We start from the raw sequence: 12,233 nt of genomic DNA, 5'->3' as shown, positions 1-12,233 counted from the left end.
TATTTTGAGAAAACTAGTAGAATAAGTGAAACACAAAATCCACATTTTGAGCCATCCCCTGACCTCTACCCAAGTTCTGGAACTTGGTGTTCTTCCTTCCATTCCATTAGAGGAAAAGAAGAGATAATCCAACAACACATTGAACTCTTTAATCACTGGAATATTTCAGGCTAATATAAGGTGAGATGGTATAATATATTGGGAAATTAGTAAGGATAAGAAAGAATCTGACTCCACCTAAAAGTTCTGTAATTTTACTTTCTAACCTGGAATCTGACTCTTGACTCTTCTTTACAAAGGTCAGAAGAGCCCACATCTGTGGTCAGCCCAGCCTGTCCTGATCTCCCCTGAAGATGGTTCTACATTTTTTGACAATAGATAGGATCCATAGCTGCCCCTTTGAACAAATCTCATCCAGTCAGAGCCTCTCAGTACAGGGACGTTGGTGGCAAAGGTCTGGCTGCAGTAGGATCATATCTAGAGTAGACCTTTGGCCAAAAGCAAGTCAAAGAAATAAATATGGTAGGGTGGAGATGATGTTTTTTCAGGATGGTCAAGGGTTGTGCCTCCCTCACTCCAGACCTTTGTCAGTTAGATGGCATTTTTATGGCTCTTTTTAAAAGCCTGAACTTGTAGTTCAGAGCAGAATTGAAAGCTTCCTGTTTACTCCACTCCATATCGACACAGAAGAATTCTTGTTTCTGTATCTAAAAAATAATAATCATACTTCTGTATAGCACTTCACAATAATAATAATAATGGATTAATTTATATGGTACTGTATTAACTATGTCCTAGGCATTGTTCAAGTACTTTACATTTAACTCATTTTAATCATTAACAACCCTGTGACAAAAGTTTGAGTGTCATTCCTATTTTGTAAATGAAGAAACCAAGGCACAAAGAGGCTAAGTGACTTTCCCAAGGTCACACAATAAGTGCATAGTTAAGACGTCAAACTAGGCAATTTGGCCCCAGAGTCTTTCTCCTTAACTAATACATAATATTGGCTCTACAAGATGCTCTCACTTACCATATTTGAGCTTGACAGCAAAACTGTGAGCAATATAACACAGGTATATTATTATTTCTACTTATAGATGGGAAACTAAAGCTCAAAACACATTTCAGTGGCAAAATTGGAGCAATTACTGGATATTTTTCATTTTTTTTAAAAAAAAACTTTCTATTTTATTAGATTAAAAAACACAAACAAAACCAGTAGGAACTAGGGGAAGAGATGGTGAAATAAATACAGGAAAGGGCTAGGCAAAGTTTAGAGATGACAAAGGGAAAAACGGAAAGGAGGGGGTACATTGAGAGCTCGAGTCAGGGCAGAAAAAAGTTTTCTAAGGAATAGACATCTCTTCACTAGGTGACAATTTTCTGGCACAAGACTCAAGGCCCAGAACTAGGTAGGGGTTCAGGAGGTGGTGGGCCAGGACCCAGAGCGGAGACAGTGAGTGGCAGTTTGTGGACAGTGATGAACTTCTTGTAGGCCTCACGAATGATCTTGAAGGCTCGAACAGTGGCATAGGATATGTCTGTAACAGGGTGCTGGTATAAAGTGGGGCCATGGGTCACTTTGAAGACCTCTAAACAGGAGCCTTTGATGGCCACCCTTGGGAAAACCATTCCTCAAATGTCACATCATTGCTAAAAGTGATAAAGGTACCTAAGCAATGAGCAAGAGGGATCATCTGTCCTGACACATAGAGTCAATGCAGAAGCCATGGGAGCAGGATCAAGTCCTTCCATATCGACATGCTCTTCTGTAGGGCCTGGCTTCTCTACCAGCAGCACTGTTACTAAATGGTAGGTAATTATGGGCCCAGGGCACTTCCGCTTCTTGTGAACCTGCTTCTCTTTGTCAGCCTGGAGTCACTCATATGTCTCCAGTGAGCTTAAGCTGAGCTCCTCTGTGATCTTGGCCTCCATGAGCAGCTCCTCCTGGGTCAGTGGCTGCTCCCTGTGGGACCCCTTTCGCTGCTGTGACTGACTCTGCCTTTCCTGTACCACAGGGATATTTGTTGTGTATGTTCAGCTGTACATTGACTCATGAACTTCCAATTGTCAGAGACATTATCTTGTAGTTATAGTGGTAGCAGGGACTTCTCATCTTGGAACTTCTGAGAGATACCATCTGGGTTGCTGACCTTTTGAGGCATTACGTTCTTGAGAGGCTCCTTTTAGGTGTTGGGTACTACTTGGTGCTTCCTTCTTGACTCTTCTACTTTACCATCACTGGATGGTTCATCACCTTCATCAATGTCAGAATCTACCTCATCCTCTGTGTCTGAGTGGTCCCTTTGATATTTAATATCTCATAATTCTTCCATGAAATCCCCATAAGTCATCTGGTAGAAATCTTCTTTCTCTGCCTCCAGGAGCCCAGAAAGCCAGTTCCCCCACAGTCCTCTAGGGGGTCTGGCCCCTAGCCAAACAGGGGTCCCTTACCCAGTGGTTTTCCTACATATTTCTAACCAGACCCCATGCTCAGAGGCATTCTTCAAGAAAAATCATCAAAGTTACTCTTCATCCTCCTTGAAGGTGATAGGATGCCCTTCTGTGGAGACATGCTGTTCAATTCCCACCTTTTCTCACCCATCCCAGGAGTCATAGAGTTTGCTCAGAGAGGGCCAAGCAAATCTTCACAATTCCAGACCAATCCTGAAAATGAAACAAGTAGTGGATACTCACTAGGGAAAAATCAGCCCTGGCTCCATCATGGAAGGGTGGAAGGATGCTACCTCCTCCTGACCTTGCCTTATCACATTGGATTCAATGTTTTCTCATTGTTATTTATATAATTTTCTTATTCAACTGTGCCTTTCCTGGGAATGGGAACAGGGTCTCACTCACCTCAGGACCCCTGTAACAGCTATCATTGTATACTAGTAAGATAATAGTCATGCAATGCTCTGCAGGGGTCCTCAAACTTTTTAAACAGGGGGCCAGTTCACTGTCCCTCAGACTGTTGGAGGGCCGGACTATAGTTTTAAAAAAAAACTATGAACAAATTCCTATGTGCACTGCGGGCCTGAGACGAGTTGGCTGCTAAGCAGGACAGGCAGTGGCACCCGGCGGGCTGGATAAATGTCCTCGGCGGGCCGCATGTGGCCTGCGGGCCATAGTTTGAGGACCTCTGCTAGAGGGACCCACCCCTTCTGAGCTGTTCCGCATCATTTATCTTGACATTCAGTCACCTTTACCAGTAAGCACTGTGTTAAAAAGATTGGAAGCTGAGGAGATACATGCGTAACCCAGACTCCAGACCCCCCAAAAGAGAGATATTTAAAGGTGTTTCCAAATACTGGAACCCATGGCCTGCTTTCTTGCCCATGTTCCTTCTAGTACTCTCTTCTTTATTTCCTAGAAAATAATTGAATAAGCGCAGTCACCCTGAGTGTTAGAATTTTAGAATTGGGCCCTAGCTGGTTTGGCTCAGTGGATAGAGCATTGGCCTGTGGGCCAAAGGGTCCTGGGTTCAATTCATTTGGGGGCTCCTCCCCAGCCCGGGCCCTGGTTGGGGCTCATGCAGGAAGCAACCAGTCAATGTGTTTCTCTCACATTGATGTTTCTCTCTGTCTTTCCCTAAAAATCAATGGAAAAATATCCTCAGTTGAGGATTAACAAAAAAAAAATAATAATAATTTTAGACTTGGAAGAAACTTTATCATATTTCAGTTAAGGAAATGGAGGCTGCGGTAGTCAAACTATAGCCCTATATCACACAGCTGAGAACCCAGCATGCCTTGCCTTAGCCCAGGGGTGGGCAAACTTTTTGACTCGAGGGCCACAATGGGTTCTTAAACTGGACCGGCGGGCCGGAACAAAAGCATGGATGGAGTGTTTGTGTGAACTAATATAAATTCAAAATAAAGGAGCAGAGGGGAGAGCAAGAGAACTTGATAGAACAGTCAGATCCAGCCCACGGGCCGTAGTTTGCCCAAGGCTGCCCTAGCCTGTGCTGCCCCACAGAGAATTTCACCTTTGCTAAAAAAATGCTTTCCTCATTAGCTCTGAAATTCCTGCCATTAATCAAATGTACTTTGATTTATAACATCAAAGGTCACCTTTAATGCCCAGATCTTAGTTGGGAAGAGCAGCCCACAGAGGGAGCTACCTGAGGACATTAACAGCCCCAACATCCCTCCCTTCCCTAATGTAGAGCAGCAGCAGTTTCCTGGGGGTGGGGAGCAGTGGTCGAGGGGTTCTCAACACACTTTAATATTCCAAGATGACATTGTCCTGAACCAGAGTCTCTCAAAAAAGAGTAGGAATCATAGCAGGTCTAATACACAGATACAAACTAAAGATGGCAATCAAAATGGGGAGACAAAAAACAAGCCCCAAATGAAAGAACAAGAGAATCCTCCAGAAGAAGAGCTAAATGAAATAGAGATAAGACATTTACCAGAGTTCAGACTAATGATTACAAGGTTGTACAACAGCATGAGAAAACATATAGAAATTATGAAAAAATGACCAGTAGAAAGGAAGAATGACATAGCACTAATACAGAACGTATTGGAAAGAATACACCATAGTTTAGGGGAAGTGGAATATCAGTGAATTAGAAGACAAGGTAGAAAAAAATCACTCATTCAGAGAACCACAGAGGGAAAAAAATTAAAAAATAGGAGGACAGTTTAAAGGAACTGTTTGACAACATGAAACTTAACAATATTTGTATCATAGTAGTAGTACCCAAAGGTAAAGAAAGTGAATAATGGATAGAGAAAATATTTGAAGAAATAATGGCAGAAAAGTTCCCTAGCTAGGTGAAGGAAAAAGGCACACAAGTTCAGCAGGCATAGAGAGTCCCAAGGAAGAAGAACCCAAAAAGGTCCATGCCCAGACACATCATAATTAAAATGCCAGAAGTAAAAGGCAAAAAGAGAATCTTAAAGGCAGCAAGAGAAAAGCAATTTGTTACTTGCAAAGGAGTTTCAATAAGGCTGTCAAGTGAATTTTTATTAGAAACTCTTCAAGTCAGAAGGGAATGGCATGAAGTAGTCAAGGTAATGAAAAGCAAGGATCTAAAACCAAGGCTACTATATTCAGCAACGCTATCATTCAAAATAGATGGTGAAATAAACAATTTCCAGGCAATAAAAAAAGATTAAATGAGTTTATCACCACCAAACCAGCATGCAAAATATATTAAAGGTAATACTGTAATAAGAAGAGGAAATAGAGAGGGAAACATAGGCATAAAAAATTAAAATGGCAATAAATATGAGCCTATAATAATAATCTTAAATATAAATAGATGAAATGTTTTAATCAAAAGACATGATGTAGCAGAGTATATATAAAAGCATGACCCAAATATATGCTGTTTACAAGAAACCCACCTCAGAACAAAAGACTCACACAGGATGAGAGTGAGGGGATGGGAAAAAAATTTCTGTGCAAATTGCAATGAAAAAAACAAAAGCTGGGGTAGCAATACTCGTATCTGGCAAAATAGACTTCAAAATGAAAGCCATTACAAGAGACAATAAATGTCACTACATAATAATAAAGTGATTGATGCAACAAGAGGATATAATAATGGTAAACATATGTACCCAATATAGGAGCACTTAAATACATAAAAAAACAATTCTGGAGGACTTTCAGGGAGATATCAACAGCAGTATAGTCACTGTAGGGGACTTTAACACTCACTAACTTCACTGGATAGATATTCCAGACAAAAATTCAACAAGGAAATTTATCATTTTAAATAGGCTTTAAATGACACACTAGATCAGATGGATTGTTTTATAAATTGCTTTGAATTTAGTAGTAGTAGTAGTAGTAGTAGTAGTAGTAGTAGTATAAATATTAGTATTAGTATTTTATCTTTATTTTGAAAGTATTACAGATGTTCCCTTTTTTCCCCATTGTCCCCTTGTAGCCCACACCCGTTTCCCACCCCAGGCCTTCACCACACTATTATCTGTGTCCCACCCCCACCTTCCCTCTGAGATTCAACAGACTGTTCCATGCTTCTATGTCTCTGATTATAGTTTGTTCAACAGTTTATTTTGTTCGTTAGATTCCACATATGAGTGATATCATGTGATTCTGGTTTATTTTGCTTAGCATAATACTCTCCAGGTTCATCCATGCTGTCTCAAAGGGTAAGAGATACTTCTGTAGTACAGTTGCATGTATTCCATGGTGTAAATGTACCACAGATTTTTTTTAACCACTCATCTATTATAAATTGCTCTGTTATGAACATAGGGGTAGATATATTCTTTCTGATTGATGTTTCGGGTTTCTTAGAATATATCCCTAGTAGTGGGATCTCTGGATCAAATGGCAGTTCCATATTTAATTTTTGAGGACATTCCATACTATTTTCTATGGTGGCTGCAATAGTCTGCATTCCCATCAGCAGTGTACTAGGGTTCTCTTTTCTCCACATACTTGCCAGCACTTGACATTTGTTGATTTGTTGACATTCTGACAGGTCTGAGGTGATAGTTCATTGTCATTTTAATTTGCATCTCTCTGATGATTAGTGACTTTGAGCATGTTTTCATGTTTCTTGGCCACCTGTATGTCCACTTTTGTGAAATTTCTATTTAGGTTTCTTGCCCATTTTTATTATTTATTTATTTATTTATTTATTTATTTATTTATTTATTATTTTTATTTTTAATAAATCTTTCTTGTTCAGATTATTACAATTGTTCCTCTTTTTTCCCCCCATAGCTCCCCTCCACCCGGTTCCCACCCCACCCTCTGTCCTTACCCACCCCCCACTGTCCTCATCCATAGGTGTATGATTTTTGTCCAGTCTCTTCCCACACCCCCCACACCCCTTTCCTCCCAAGAATTGTCAGTCCACTCCCTTTCTATGCCCCTGATTCTATTATATTCACCAGTTTATTCTGTTCATCAGATTTTTTATTCACTTGATTTTTAGATTCACTTGTTGATAGATATGTATTTGTTGTTCGTATTTTTATCTTTACCTTTTTCTTCTTCTTTGGTGGTGATGAACTCCTTTAGCTTTTTCTTATCTGTGAAGCTCTTTATCTGCCCTTCAATTCTGAATGATAGCTTTGCTGGCTAGAGTAATCTTGGTTGTAGGTTCTTGCTATTCATCACTTTGAATATTTCTTGCCACTCCCATCTGGCCTGCATAGTTTCTGCTGAGAAATCAGCTGACAATCTGTAGGTAACTAACTATTTTTCTCTCTTTGTCTTTTGCTCTTGGCATTTTAATTACGATGTGTCTTGGTGTGGTCCTCTTTGGATTCCTTTTGTTTGGAGTTCTCTGCGCTTCCTGGACTTGTAAGTCTATTTCTTTCATCAGGTGGGGGAAGTTTTTGGTCATTATTTCTTCAAATAGGTTTTCAGTATCTTGCTCTCTCTCTTCTTCTAGCACCCCATAATTTGGATGTTGGTACGCTTGAAGTTGACCCATAGTTTCACAAATTACATTTAAATCTTTTATCCATTTTGAGTTTATTCTTGTGTATGATGTAAATTGGTGGTCTAGTTTCATTTTTTTGCATGTATCTGTCCATTTTTTTTAGCATTTATTAAAGAGAGTGTCTGTACTTCATTGTATGCTCATGCCTATTTTGTCAAATATTAATTGAGCATAATGGCTTGTGCTGATTTCTGTGTTCTCTGTTCTATTGCATGATTTATATTTCTGTTCTCATGCCAGTACCAGGCTGTTTTGATTATGCTGGCTTTGTAGTATAACTTGATATCTCATATTGTGATTACTCTTACTTTGTTCTTCCTCAAGATTGCTGTGGCTATTTGGAGTCTTTTTTGGTTCCATAGAAATTTTTGGAGTATTTGTTTTAGATCTGTGAAATATTCTGTTGGTATTTTCATAGGGATTGCATTGAATCTACAGATTGCTTTGGGTAGTATGGACATTTTAATGATGTTAATTATGTTAATTCTAAGAATCAATGAACATGGTATATTCTTCCACCTGTTTATATCTTCTTCTATCTCTTTTTTCAACGTCCTGTAGTTTTTGGAGTGCAAGTGATTTACCTCCTTGGTTAAGTTTATTCCTAAGTATCTTAATTTTTTTGTTGTGATGGTAAATGTGATTATTATGCTAGTTTCCCTTTTTGAGAGTTCATTATTGGTGTAGAAAAATGCCAACAATTTCTGGGTGTTAATTTTGTATCCTGCTGAGTTGCTGAATTCATTTATTAAATCTATTAGTTTTTTGGTGGAGTCTTTTGCATTTTCTATGTATAATATCATGACATCTGTGAATAATGACAGTTTCATTTCCTTATTTCTGATATGGATGTCTTTTATGTTTACTTCTTGTCTAATCACTGTGATTAAGACATTCAGTACTATGAGAATGGTGAAAGCGGACATCCCAGTCTTGTTCCTGTTCGTAGGGAAAATGGTTTTAGTTTTTGCCCATTGAGTATGATGTTGGCTGTTGGTTTGTCATATATCACCTTTATTATGTTTAGATATGATCCCTCTATTCCCACTTTGCTGAGAGTTCTTATCAAAAATCAGTGTTGGATTTTTTCATGTGACATTTAGCCAAAATTATCAAGAAACAAAAAGAGAAGACCCATATAAATAAAATCAGAAATGAAAGTGTGAAGTAATAAATGAAACCATAGAAATACCAATGATTGTAAGAAAATACTATGAGCAACTACCTATATGCCAACAAGCTGGACAATGTGGATGAAATAGACCGATTCCTAGAAAAATATAATCTTCCAAAACCTAATCAGGAAGAATCAGAAAACCTGAATAGGCCAATAACAATAATATGAACTTTTCTCTTTGAAAATAACCAGCTTTTGGTTTTACTTGTCTTTTGTATTGCTTTTTTTTTTCCAACTGATTTTTGACTAGGGTGCCAAGACAATTTATTGGGAAAAGAGGTCTTCTCAACAAATAGAACTGGGCAACTGGATAGTCACTTGTGGACCTTACATCACATCATATTTACTAGTAACTTAAAATGAACCAAGATCTAAATATAAGACCTAGAATTTTTTAAATTCTTAATTGTTTAAAGTATTACATATGTCTCCTTTTTTCCCACCCTACCCCCAGAATATGCCCTCACCACCCTACTGCCTGTGTCCATGGGTTATACTTATATGCATGCATACAAGTTCTTTGGTTGATCTTTTTCCTTCCTTCCCCTTCCCTCTGAGGTTGGGTGGTCTGTTTGATGCTTCTAGGTCTCTGGATCCACTTTAGTTCATCTGTTTATGTTATTCATTATATTCCACAAATGAGTGAGATCATGTGACATTTATTTTTCTCTGACTGGCTTATTTTGCTTTTGTTTGCTGGAAGTTTTAAATTATTTTTTCAATTTTATCAGTAGTTATCAGCCTATTCAGGTTTTTTTATTCTTCCTGATTAAGTTTTGGAAGCTTGTATTTTTCTAGGAATATGTCCATTTCATCTAGGTTGTCCAGTTTGTTGGAGGAGAGTTGTTCCTAGTATTTTTTTTTATAATCTTTTGTATGTCTGTGAGGTCAGTTGTTACTTCACCTCTTTAATTTGTGATTTTGTTTATTTGGGTCTTCTCTCTTTGTTTCTTGGTGAGCCTGGCTAGAGATTCATCAATCTTGTATATCCTTTCAAAGAACCAGCTCTTGGTTTTATTGATCTTTTGTATTTTTTTTGGGGGGGGGGGTCTCTATGTCGTTTACTTCCACTCTGATCTTTATTATTTCCTTCCTTCAGCTTACTCTGGGCTTTTCTTATTGCTCTCTAATTCTTTAAATTGCGGGTTATATAATGTATTACCAGTTTTTCTTTTTCTTTTTCTTTCTTTCTTTTTTTTTTTTTTTTTGAGGCATGTCTGTAGAGCTATGAACTTCCCTCTCAGAACTACTTTCACTGTGTACCATAGATTTTGGGTTGTTGTGCTTTCATTATCACTTGTTTCCAGGATGCTTTTTTTTTTTTTTTTTTAATGTTCCCAATAGGCTGAATGCTACCAACATAGCAGAAAGAAAACCTATTATTTTTTTTAAAAAAATATTTTATTGATTTTTTACAGAGAGGAAGGGAGAGGGATAGAGAGTTAGAAACATTGATGAGAGTCAGCTGCCTCCTGCACACTCCCCACTGGGTATGTGCCTGCAACCAAGGTACATGCCCTTGCCTGGAATTGAACCTGGGACCCTTGAGTCCACAGGCCGTTGCTCTATCCACTGAGCCAAACCGGTTAGGGAAAGAAAACCTATTGGGGGAGAAACCAAGATGGTGGCATAGGTAAGCACCTACACTGCTGCCTCGCACAACAATTTCAAAACTGCAACTAAAAGACAGAACAGACACCATCCAGAACCACAGGAAAGCTGGCTGAGTGAAAATTCTACAACTAGAAGGAAAGAGAAAAGCTCACAGAGAATTGGAGGTACGGCAAAGGGTCTTTGTGCGTGCAGAGAGGAAGGGTGGATGAGAGCCTGGCTGACTTTCTCTGGTGGAAGGGGGAAGGAAGCTCCCGACTGCACTGAACCCCAGTTCTGACTACACTGAACCCCAGTTACAGGTGAGCCCCTGGGGACCCATGCTCTTACAGGGGGAATCTGGACTCTTGGGCGGAGACTCGGGAGCCGGGGAAGGCAGAGGTCTGGGAACGCACACATGCCAGTGCGCACAAAGGCTGCGGAGGTTGCCACAGGCTTTCCCTAGTGGAAGGGAGTCAGAAGCTCCTGACTGCACTGAGCCCCAGTTCTGACTGCACTGAACCCCAGTTCCAGGCGGGCCCCTGGGGACCCATGCTCTTGTGGGGGGAATCTGGACTCTCGGGCGGAGACTCAGGAGCCGGGGAAGGCAGAGGTCTGAAGGCGCGCGCGTGTGCACAAGGGCAAGGCTGATGGGAAGCCAAGACTGTCTGCTCCGCCCTGAGACTCCACACCATCCAAGCTGAGCACAGAGGCTATTGCAATTTGGCAAGTCTAATTCTATAAGACTGTCTCCAGCACCGAACTTCTTTCAGCATAGACACAGCTGATCCTTACAGCCAACTGGCCTGGAGGTCAATTCCTCCCAGTGATACCAACAGCAATCAAGACTTAATTACAACAAGGCTGTACACACAGTCCCCAAAGGGGTGCACCAAGAATGTCCACCTCAGGTTAACTGGGGAGGCAGACCCACTGGGCCATATAGGAAACCTAGCACACAAATCTACCCTACCAACTCAGGGAAGCAGTGAAAATGCGGCGTCAAAGAAACAGATCACAAATGAAAGAAATGGAGGAAAACAAACGACTGGATATAGAGTTCAAAACCACGGTTATAAGGCTTTTCAAGAATATCCTAGAAAAGGCCAATAAATATAACGAGACCCTCGAAGATATGAAAAAGGACCAACTAGAAATTAAACATACACTGACTGAAATAAAAAATATTATACAGAGACCCAAAAAACAGACTAGAGGAACACAAGAATCAAGTCAAAGAATTGAAAAACAAAGAAGCAAAAAACACTCAACCGAAAAAGCAAAAAGAAAAAAAAAAATCCAAAAAGTTGAAGATAGTGTAAGAAGACTCTGGGACAACTTCAAGCGTACCAACATCTGAATTATGGGGGTGCCAGAAGAGAGAGAGAAAGATACTGAAAACCTATTTGAAGAAATAATGACAGAAAACTTTCCCCACCTGGTGAAAGAAATAGACTTACAAGTCCAGGAAGCGCACAGAACCCCAAACAAAAGGAACCCAAAGAGGACCACACCAAGACACATCATAATCAAAATGCCAAGAGCAAAAGACAAAGAGAGAATCTTAAAAGCAGCAAGAGAAAAACAGTTAATTACCTACAAGGGAGCACCCATATGACTGTCAGCTGATTTCTCAACAGAAACTATGCAGGCCAGACGGGAGTGGCAAGAAATTTTCAATGTGATGAATAGCAAGAACCGACAACCAAGATTACTCTACCCAGCAAAGCTATCATTCAGAATTGAAGGGCAGATAAAGAGCTTCACAGATAAGAAAAAGCTAAAGGAGTTCATCACCACCACACCAGTATTATATGAAATGCTGAAAGGTATTCTTAAAGAAGAGGAAGAAGAAAAAAGTAAAGATAAAAATTATGAACACCAAATACATATCTATCAACAAGTGAACCTAAAAATCAAGTGAATTAAAAACCTGAGGAACAGAATAATCTGGTGAATATAATAGAATCAGGGGCATAGAAAGGGAGTGGAGTGATAATTCTCAGGGGGAAAGGGTATGGGGGT

General features: G+C 39.7%; 1 pseudogene across 1 annotated transcript; it reads right to left on the bottom strand.

Moving 5' to 3' along the window:
• Positions 1-1,398: 1,398 nt before the first annotated feature.
• LOC308244142 (vacuolar protein sorting-associated protein 72 homolog) lies at positions 1,399-2,888 on the bottom strand (annotated as a pseudogene). Its single transcript has 2 exons — positions 2,863-2,888; positions 1,399-2,418 (listed from the first exon to the last, which is right to left on the bottom strand). The product of its transcript is annotated as a vacuolar protein sorting-associated protein 72 homolog (transcript).
• Positions 2,889-12,233: the final 9,345 nt, after the last annotated feature.

The sequence above is a fragment of the Plecotus auritus genome (genome assembly GCF_963455305.1).
Source record: "Plecotus auritus genome assembly, chromosome: 3".
Taxonomy (NCBI): Eukaryota; Metazoa; Chordata; class Mammalia; order Chiroptera; family Vespertilionidae; genus Plecotus; species Plecotus auritus.
Note: the sequence above shows the minus strand (reverse complement) of the source record. Positions and strands in the feature narration are given on the sequence as shown.